General features: G+C 38.1%; 1 long non-coding RNA gene across 1 annotated transcript; it reads right to left on the reverse strand.

Moving 5' to 3' along the window:
• Positions 1-10,096: 10,096 nt before the first annotated feature.
• On the reverse strand, positions 10,097-10,595 carry LOC118598824. Its single transcript, XR_004947997.1, has 2 exons — positions 10,293-10,595; positions 10,097-10,169 (listed from the first exon to the last, which is right to left on the reverse strand). It is a non-coding gene; the product is annotated as an uncharacterized LOC118598824 (long non-coding RNA).
• Positions 10,596-10,990: the final 395 nt, after the last annotated feature.

The raw sequence follows: 10,990 nt of genomic DNA on the forward strand, positions 1-10,990 counted from the left end.
TTTAACAGCTCAAATACCTCTACTTTCCAGTAGCTTGTTGGCGGATCAGTGGCGCAGTAAGTTAGTGTGCTTGTCTCCAAACACAGTTACCTGGTTACTCTGGCAATCTCAAACTCTATTAAGGGTTCAAAATGATTTTTTTTGCCTAAGCTGCCATGAAGCTCAGGGCCAGGCCTTCACGGAGCCATCATAATCAGACAGGGGGGGGATCAGGGGCGGGACTGCTCAGCTCAGCTCCAAAAGCCACACCCCCTCAGAGGAGATTTTGGAAACAGAGGCTTCAGATCAACATGAAAAATGGCTTTTATAGACATTTAGGTTGAGGGATTTTGGTTAAAAACTTCAGAATCATAATTAACACTACTGGGAATGTTTTTTAAATAAAAAAAATTCATGGAGGACTTAAAGTGTTGCATATGTTTAACCATAGACTGTGAACTTTGAAACAGGTTGGATGGCTGGACCAGAGCTGTCGGCAGCGACACAACATGGGATGTTATGTCATGGTCTGGGTGCATACTTGATTCTGAATGGCTGCAGGGTTTGCATTAAAAAGTGATAATAGACATAATAGACATGAAGTATTTTAAAGTTTCCTGTTTGGTGAACTTGATAATCTTAAAGACTTGAATGAACCAGGAGAGAAAGAAAGTATGAAGAAGGACATGAGACACAATGAGGTGACACCAAAGAAATTAAACAATTTGGACTTTGGATTTTGTGCTTTTAAAACCCTCTTTTGCTTCATCACCTGGACAAAAACAAACTGTAAGAGGTGAACTTTCCTCTGAAATGATGCTCTTTTTACTTATCATGACATTCATAAAAATGCCACTTTCCTCCACTGCTCCAAAGCAAGGTCGGTGCAGGGTCCAATGCTGTTACCATAGCTACACGTTGACTGAGTATCACAGAGTCAATTATGTAAACCTTAAAAATAACCCTGAAATACTAACAACTGATGTAATACTTATTTCTTTCATAAGTGACCATGGTATAGGTGGGATAATGCCCTTCAGGGTGTCCATTATCAGAAATTAATGGATGATGTGGAGGTGTGAACTGTCTGATTTACAGTACTTCTTTAGACTTCTTCAACTGTTTACACATTTAACTTAATTTCAACTGATTTTGAAGTTAAAAGCAGCTTTAAAGTGTTGCATATTGGTGCAAAGCTGCTTATCTGTGCTTTAGAATCCACTGGAATTATGTTAATTGAGTAAACGGTTGAAGAGTTTCGGTAGTTCAAAGAACATGAACACTGGGGCTAAGGCCGTGGTGTTAAAGGGTTAATTAGAGCTTACTGGCTTGTCTGCTCAATATATGTTTCATAGTTTACATCCTGGTTCTTGACCTGTATGTAACATAAGAAGGTAGTGCACAGAAGGAGAAACAAAAGAAAAACAAAGAGTCAGGGTACATCTCATTCCAAAAATTGTACATGGCGTACACATTTTACAAAACTGTAGCACGTTCAGTCAGTGATCGCAAAGTTGGTTTTTCCCAATTGTTTTTGTCAATCAGTCAGTTTATTTATATGCTATATTTCTATTTGCTGTTAAGGAGAACCTTTAAAAAAACACACAAAAGAAAAAGGAAGTGGTGCATTCTGATTTAAATATTTACCAAAAGTGCCAGCCAACCCCCAGCCTCACCTTCTACCTCTACCTGTGTCCTCTCCAACACTAGTTTTTCTGAGGGGGGGCTTCTCAATTACCCTCCCGCTCAGAAAAATCAATATTGGGAGGTGGCCTGAAAGACCTTTCACAGGAGTATTACAGCACAGCCCGGCACTCTGATAAGCCTCCTGTTACGTCCTCCCGGGACAGGGCTGGCCAGGCCCAGGCTCCCCACCTGGGGAGGGGGGAGCATTCTGCTCTGGCCGCAGGGAGGAGCACCATAAAGGGCAAGACGTGGCTCACAAGTCTATTGGTGTGAGCTATTAGTAACCTTAGAGCCCTTGACCTGTGACTACAGTGCTGTACTGATTCCCACACATGCACCCCTCCCCTAAGCCCGCCTCACACGGGGAGCAGAACTTCACAGTCAATGATTAAAGAAGAGAGAGATGCAATGGGTTCGTCAAATTCTGAAATGTGTTATTTTGTTTTTGGTTTTTGCTCCAGTAGAGTCAGCAGGAGAAAGCCCCTTCCAGTGTTATTTCAGAAACACTCCCTTTCTCCTCTTCACACACACTGTTCTTGTTTGTTTGTGGACACATTTGTGGTCCATCATTCAAATTCACACCCAAATACCATTCTCACTACTCTGAGTCATGAAGTCAATGTGGGAATCATGTGAACTACTGTACATGACAACCGAATGAGTCGCTTCGTACGAGCTGAAACATGCAGCCAAAGCTGTTACAACTGATTTCTTCAAAACATTTCTGTTTGTCGCAATGTTGACTAAAGTTTAAACAACACATTAATAATTTGCTCTTTTAGTTAACATCATAAGTTACAGTTGTTTTTGTTCACTAACTTTTTTGAGTGAACTCAAGTTCTGGAAATTAACAAACTCTTACATTCATATATGGAAAATAAAGTTTATATGACTTTTCAACAGTTTCATAATATTGATCTAAAAAAAAAAAAAAAAAAAACTTAAAGATTTTAAAGAGATAAAACAATGGTTACCCTGCAGCAGATTGGTGACATTTACAGGTTGTACGTTGTCTTCACCCGACACCGGCTAGGATAGGCTCCAGCAACCCTATGAAAGAAAAAAACCCACTCCAATGAAAACCTTTTGTGGTGTTTTCAACATGTTCTTTAGAGATTTTTCTGTTGATGAAAGACATGTTTAAAGAAAATTAAGTTTAACCCATAAAGACCCGGACACAATTTTACTTAAAAATATGTGGAAAATACCACAAACCAAGATGACCACATGAAACATTTCAAATATTTTTTTGTTACACTGATGTCACTGTGGTTTTTTTATGGGTAAAAATGAATTTCTGAGTATTTCTATATTCAAATTGTCATTTTAAGAAGAACGTCCTGTATTTGTGACATAGGTGCTGCGGGTCACATGCCTCCCTGCTCCGCTCCATTCTGATGCATCCACTCCATTTTCCTCGTCTGAGCTGGCATCTGGCTTAGAGGTGCATTCACACCGATTTATGGGGCAGATGCGGCCAGCTTCAATGTTAATTCAATAGTACAGGCGCACTCTGAGGCGAATTGAAGCCCCGCGGTACGATTTGAGCGATGGGCGCGGCGCGAAGGTCTGCCATTAGCTTGATTTAAGCAGTGAGGCGCGAATTGAAAATACCTGAAGTTTGACAGGTCGCTGTGTCGGATCTACCAATCAGAAACTAAGCTTTGGGCACGAGCCTTTTTCAGTGACTCAATCAGCAGGTAGAATATTATTCCAAAGTGAGCGTTTTTGTCCTGAACCTTCAACTTTCAACTTTTTCCTTTACCCGTTTGAGCCACAGGTTTGCAGAGCTCATGCGGCTACTTTGGGGCGAAGACGGGATACAGTCCCACGGCGGAGCTCATTGAGACATTTAAAAAAAGGTCTGCTAATATTATTTCCCCGCCTTGGATAAATACGAGACCGTGATCCTTTAAGTAAGGACAAAAAGACTCCAGAACAGTTTTTACCCCACTGCAATAAACCTGTTAAATGCAGAAAGAAAGCTTAAATCTGGAGCTCTTCCTGTAGACTGAGGACAAAGTAGATGCTTTGTTATATTTATTAATATTTATCATTATTCTGTTTCAGTTCTTAACATTTTTAGCACCTATAGAATATCTTGTTTTGATGAATTTGTCTTTTTATTTATTATTTTTACGTGGGTTGATTTTAAGCATGAACTTGGCACGGATCAGAAAGCACTTTTTTAATTTCATTGTACCTGTGGCAATGACAAATAAAGATATCTATCTATCTCAGCCACAGAGACACAAAAACACAGCAGAAGCGGCTGACATAAGATACAGCCCCCTGTTCTGGGAAAAACTTATAATAATAATCATATAAACCCAAACACAGAGACATGATTACCGATGTTTTTGTAGAACTCTTCACAATGAATAAACCGTATTTCTCGACATCATAAGTGTTTTCCATTTATTCTAAGTGAGATGTCCACAGACAGAACTGATAGCTCCTCCCACATGCGTCTTCAGAAACACATTTTTTGACAGGCAGCGAGCAGCAAAGTCACCGTGCTGCAAAAGAGGGGCAGGGCACGCAAATTTGTCCTGTTCGGTGTGAATGCACCTTTAAACTGTAGCTCCTATTTTGCTTACCATTTTTGTTTCATGGGTAATGCTGGAACAGGGTTGTGAAGTGCTATAAGTTGGCAGGACAGCACCAACATTTCTGCCCACAACTCAGGCAGATTTCTAATAAACTCCTGCCGCTCTGCAGGAACTATGTTTTAGAAAGCAACCTTTTTTTTTTTGACTAAGAATGGCAAAATTGTACTTAAAAGACCACTGGAAGCGCTTTTACAATAAATAAAAAAGATGATCTAAATGAGACTTTAAAGGGATTTAGAAGCTGCATGAATAGATCAAACAGCATTTGATAGTGTGGCCCTGTCTAATTCTTCAAAAATTTGATAAAGCTACCAAAATCATTTTTAATAAAATAGGGAAAAAAGTTCAACATTTATAGTTTTTTAGAGATAAATAGGTGAGATTGTTAAAAAAAAACTGTTAACAGCCACTTATATGGTTAAATCATCTTGCCTGTTTTACCTTTGTCGCCTTGCTTGGTTTTACCCTGCCATGCTTGGCCTTCGTCATTTTTGTATTATTTTATAATTCCTTTTTAAGTTTAGTTCAATATAAACTTTGTTTTTGTTTTACATCTTGTATTTTTTTTATTTTGCCCCTCAATCTAACATGTATCTATCTTTTTTTTTTATTATTATTATTATGGTATTTTATTGGTTGTGTTATCTGTCTGTATAAAGTTTCATCCAATCAGAGACAAGTGGGCGTTTCTCAGATGTATGATCAGGAAAGGTTTCTCTGACGGAGCAGTCAGACCTCAGTGAAGAGCACAGCTGAATCTAAAGGGCTGGTTTGACACTATTTTTTCGAGGCCGACACAGAGTCAACTTTCTTTTTAAAATTGTGGAAACAATTGTTTTGTAAGTAATGATTTAGTTGGATGTGTTTAAACTGTTCGTTTTAGCACATTTTTTTTAAAACATATTTCAGTATGAAGCAAAATGCTAATTGCGATTAGCGTTAGCATGCTAACGGGACGGTAGTGGACTTGTCTTCACCATGCTAAGTAGAGAAAATGTAGTTAAAAGTACTGAAGGGGACTTTTTATGCAGTGAAGAGACGTGTCTGTGAAGACCGAGCATCTGTGGGAAGACCGAGCACGCCATGCCGCCGTCTGAACCCATCGTGACCAGAAGGCCTCCGAGTTTCCCGCCTCGTCTTGCCTTGTCCTGCCAGGTAACCCTGGGTTTGCCTGCAGGGCATCTCTGCCCGCTAACATCTCCCTACTAAGTACGTGCACATTTTTATATTTTTTTCAGCTTGCTTAGGAAGTGAAAGGGCCATTTCAGTTTCTGGCCACAACCCGCTCAAGCAGCGTTCAGGCATGCAATGGAAAAACACTCACTACAAAATTTAAAAAGAACAGAAATCTAATTTTGAAATGTGAAAAAGAAATCCCTGTTTCATTGTAAAACCCTGATTATTCTTTTTCTTCCATTCTAACTAAGAGTCTATTATTTATTTATTTAATTTCCTGTTTACCCCATAAACTAACCAAAATAGACGTACACAGGACCCCGCCCACAGTACTACAACCACAACAACAAATGGTTGTTAACTTAGCTACATTGGATGGGTGTTATACAAGATCCAATGAACTACTTTTTAAAATACTATTATGTTATTACCAGTTGTTCCTTAAAGACATAGTTGTCACATATAATTGTACTTTTGATCGTTAAATGACCAAATTAAAAATTTGGTTCCAAAAACTCTCCAAAACATCAGTTGTGTGTGTTCAGTTCTGCCAGGTCTGAGCTTTTATTTTGTTGGTACAGCCAGTGAAGGGAAAGTTTTATTACCAACCCAGGCAGTGAATTCCTAAAGATGACAGAAATATGCTCCATAAAAGTGTCATAATGGATCTATCTGGAGGGGGAAAAAAAGTGGTTTCATAAATTTGTCTTTAAGTGCAAAAAAAAAAAAAAAAGATAATATCTAACAGTTATTAAAATTCTTTATTACCTTTAAGAAATTTAATAAATAAATGTCCAGAATTATGTTGTCTTTTCACAATAAAATTCCTTAATAAAACAAAATTGAATAAAGTTTCTATGGTTTTGGTTCAAAGTTTTGAGTAAATATTGGAAAACTAAACATATTTTTTTTCCCAAAAGTAAAACTCAACTATTTATATCAATTATTTTGTTTAATCATTTTATTGTATGGTCAAAATGTAATTTCATAATACCTCCATCCATCCTGTTTTTCTTGTAACTTTAAGTCCATTAAAGATCATTCAAATCTTCAAAATATATTTTTGTCTTAATGAGATATATTTTTGTCATCTCTGCACTGAATGCAGTGTTTCTGTATCAGCAAATATTTTGTATTGTTGGGGCACAAACAAAATGCTAAAACAAGTAGTTTCTGACTACATTTGCATGTCTTGCGACCAAATCTACAAAAACTGTGTGAAAAGAATGCTTAAAAATAGACAGCTGCTGCTCCTAACTGGGAGATTCTTTGAATCCAGAAATGTAAACGTGTACCGATGCTTTTATTCAGGTCTTAACATTAAATAAACCTGATATCTATCCATCCGCGTCAAGTTGAGTAAAGTTTGTGACGGAAGCTGCAGGGTTTTTCCTGGCTTAAAATAAGGTGGTGGTGTCTCGTGGGGACTTCAGATTTGTATACCTTAACAAGTTTATTTTACTATTATTGTAGTTATTTCATAAACGTTAATGAACATTCTTTCAATTTACATATTTTACTATTATTAGATCACCTCATTATAAAACATTAATGGCTCAATGTAACTACTTGAGCCGTTAGTTAACTAATGTAATGTAACTAATTGAGCCACTAACAAACCGTATATTGATACAAAATAAAACAACAAATTATTCTAGTTTGATGCTCCATACAAAAGCCTCAGGCAAATGTTTTAACAAAATCCTCAAATTCATCACTTCCAACTCTTACAACTAACTGGATGCCCCCCACTCCCACCCCTCTGTCCATTTACGAGCATGCGCACTCTCTCCTTTCCTCTTTCCACGCAGCAATAGACAGACTGTCTCCTTTTTCTTTTTTCATGGAGGTTCTCCTCTAAATCAGGTGATTTTAAAGCATGTCTTCTCTCCCTCAAACTCTGTGGGTCTGTCGATCACAAACAGTGCATCTGTGGAAGTAAAGTCCAGTCGGACCGAACCATTTTCAATTTAGAGGAAGGGGGTCCACAGACGATGTTTCCAAAACAAAATATTTAAGTATTGTTACCTTGACATTAAAATCTAAACATTTGCGATTATATATTGGTTATTGGTTTACTGAAATAATTGTTTCTGTTGTATCATTTTGTCATCATTCGGGTCTCCGTGGACTCTCTCTCAGTCTGGGCTCCTAGAATCAGCCACATCCCCCCTTTTCCAGGAGCTGGTGGCGGCCGACACCAAATTCTCCATGCAGGAAAAACGCTGAAAGCTCCGCCCACACGCTGCGGGAGATTCAGGAACAGACTTTAAGATAGCCGTGAAGCTGTTACTTCAGCGCTGGTCAAAACAAAGAGGATTTACAGGAATTTGACAGAATTTCATTGATGTGAACGGACAATGATTAAAATTATGAGAGCCCAAGGTGTGTGCGCTCGCTGGGGGTGGGGGTCGGAGTGGTCCGCGGTACACACGTGTCCGAACCGTGTCCCGAACTGTGGCTTCTGATCCGTACGGATCACGGATCATCCGTGATCCGTTACACCCCTATTATATAGAGTAGTTTTTAAACACTAACATAACTTTGTTATAAATAACCATAATGATAACTACCATCTTGTATCATTTCCATTTTATGTATGGTCTGTGTCTACACAAGGGGTGTCAAACTCAATCACGTTGAAACTTTAAAAACAACTTTTCAACATAATTATGAACTAGATATATAACAGTGCCTGTGATAATGCTAGTGTGAATGCTGTAAGATGAATTTAGCTGCTGAAGATGCTAGTGCTGATAGCTGTAGATACTGAAATTGATAGCTGAAAACACTGAAGCTGATAGATGAAAAAGCTGAAAGCCACTAAAACATTAGCTAAATGCCAAATAAGAATAAAAAACAAAAAAGCAGGTTATCCAAAACAGTTAGCATTTAGCTGAAATATTAACTAATCTCCTTAATAGCCCAACATTTTTTTTAAAAAGCCTAAATTAGCCAAAGCAATATTTAAAACTTTAAAACCGTAACTTTTAAACATATTTATGAATAATAAAAAGGCAAGAATATTATTCCAGAATAAAGCAACTTAAACCTTAAATAACTTTCAATATTTTACTCTCCATAAAAATATATTTTGTCAAAATTATATAAATTAGAAATAAGAGCAGGATAACATCGGGTCATTAATAACAATAAAATAAAATGATCTGGAGGGCCGGACAGAGTTACCCAGAGGGCCGGATCTGGTCCCTGGGCCTTGACTTTGACACATGTGGTCTACCATTGAAAACAAACAAAAATTCCCTTATCATGTGACAATAATGTAAAATATTTTGAAATGCAAAACTGAGACTGAATTGTTCCCACATGTATTTTAATTATTAAATAAATGTACAGTGCTTTGACACAACAAAATGCATCCTTAAAAAAACACCTCAGTTGTTTTAGAATGTATTCCTCTCATCAGTCAGTGTTTGGGATGTTAGTTGTAATACGCCGCTGCAATAAGAAGTAACATCTCCTTTTCAAAGGCCGGAGTTCTGTTAGCAATTTGATCTCCCTTTGTTATGAGTGTACACCTTCAATGAATTAAAAAAAGACTGTCAAGTTGAAAGTGAAAGCTGTTGATTTACCAGTTTATCTGCATTCTCCCTCTTAACTTCAGTTTAACCCTTTAACACCAGAGTGTTGGCTCCAGTGTTGATGTTGTTTCAATTGCTGTATTTCCTCAATGGATTCTGAAGCTGGAAACGTGGCTTTGCACTATGTGCAAATTTTAGAGCAGTGAAGTGTTGATTTGGCTTGTGTGGTATTAAGGTTATACCGTACACGTCGTTATCTAAAAATAGACACTGTATCATTTTCAATACAGTCATAAAAAATTGACTTATTAAAGAGATGATTTTAAAAAAATTTAATTACATGAATTTAATACTTGAAGCTGATTGTATGCTCAGTGGTACTTATTGGGGTTTGAATTTTCACATCTAAATAAATATTTTAATAAGAGATAATCTACTGGGGACAGGCGCATGAGCAAGTGACGAGAAGAAAGATGGAAAGTTGTCTAAAAAGAACACAACTTTCTCAGTTTGGGAGTACTTTGAGTTCCAAGTAAATGAGGAAGGAGAGCCCCTTCATCCTGATGAGGTTGTTTGTAAATTATGTATGAAAAAGGTGACCGGGAGAAATGGAAACACCTCTGATTTAAAAGAAGCAAATCCGCAGAAGCGCGAGCTGCAGCGGAAACGATAGCATAGTTTGGAGTCGAAGAGTCGTCTTCTCCAAATGTAGCAACTTGCCTGGAAGTATTTGTGTCTGCGCTAAAAGCCGTTCTGAGCACGTTTTCAGCACCGCGGGTAAAAAAGTGGTCGGACCGTTAAAGCCAAACAAAATAAATATGTTTCTTTTTCCTGTGAAAAATCTTTACATATACTGCTGTTTGAAAAAACATTTCTGGTTTGTGGCCCTTTATTTGCTCTTTACATCAACATGCTGCTATTTCAAATAAGTTCTGTTGTTTAATTTCATCAATCGGTGTTGTTAAAAATGGCTCTGACAGTGCCAGAAAAATAAATTGCATTACTTTCAAATAAAAATGGTTTATTAATCCAACTATTTCATGTTGTTATTCTGTCAGGGATAATAGGCAAAGGTGGACCCCAAAATGCAATGAGTCAGGATTTAGTTAAGTAAAGCAGTTTATTATGTCTGCAGTAAGGTCCTCCAAGCAGTAGGGGGAGTCCAAGGGTTCTTCTGAGAAGAGAGTCAAAGTTAGTATTTGTAAATCCAAAGAGAAGCGGAGGGAAACTCAACGCTTAATCCACTCCTTTAATAAAGCGAGGTCCATTAATCCATAAGAAAGGGAAACAGTCTCACCAGGGCGGCAGAAATATCCAGAGGAGAAGGCAAAGGGCGGCAAGACGTGGACGAAGCGAGGGTCAGCAACACGGAGATCAGAGTGGGTCCAAGACGGAGGTACCGAAGGGTGAAGGCAGGAGCAGGAATCCAGAGCGTGAGCAGGGTCGAGGACGAGACAAAACAGCAAGGCGTGCATACAGAGAACTTCAGGGAGTAGACAACAATCCAGTACTGAGTCTGGAGGGGAAGAGTCTTAAATAGAGGAGCGCGCAGGTGTTCAGAATGAGCAATCAGGCAGGTGAAGGTGGGGCAGAATCATGACATATTCTTTCATTAATTGTGCTTGGAATTTTGTTTCCTGTGGTGGAGGCAAGCCCAGCTGTTTGGTAAAGCCACTTAAGTGGTGCTTACAAGATTCGTCATTAGTCAAGGTAAGACTGTATACCGAGGTAAAATGTGGAGGAAAATTGACAGTATTAAAATGTCAATACCGCCCAAGCCTTGTGTTGATGCAATTAACGTAAACCAGCTGATTCTGACTCAGAGAAAAGCAGCTTCATGTCATTATCCTGCATAAAGTTGCTCAAAGTCTGAATGAGAAAAGATAAAAAGACGTTAGTTCAAAAAGCATGTTAAGGTTCAGAGTTTACAAAGAAGAGGAGTCAAAAGTGATGCAAAGCTTTAACCAAAACAAAAAAATCCTTCAAACCACCAAG

Source organism: Oryzias melastigma, linkage group LG6 (assembly GCF_002922805.2).
Source record: "Oryzias melastigma strain HK-1 linkage group LG6, ASM292280v2, whole genome shotgun sequence".
NCBI lineage: Eukaryota > Metazoa > Chordata > Actinopteri > Beloniformes > Adrianichthyidae > Oryzias > Oryzias melastigma.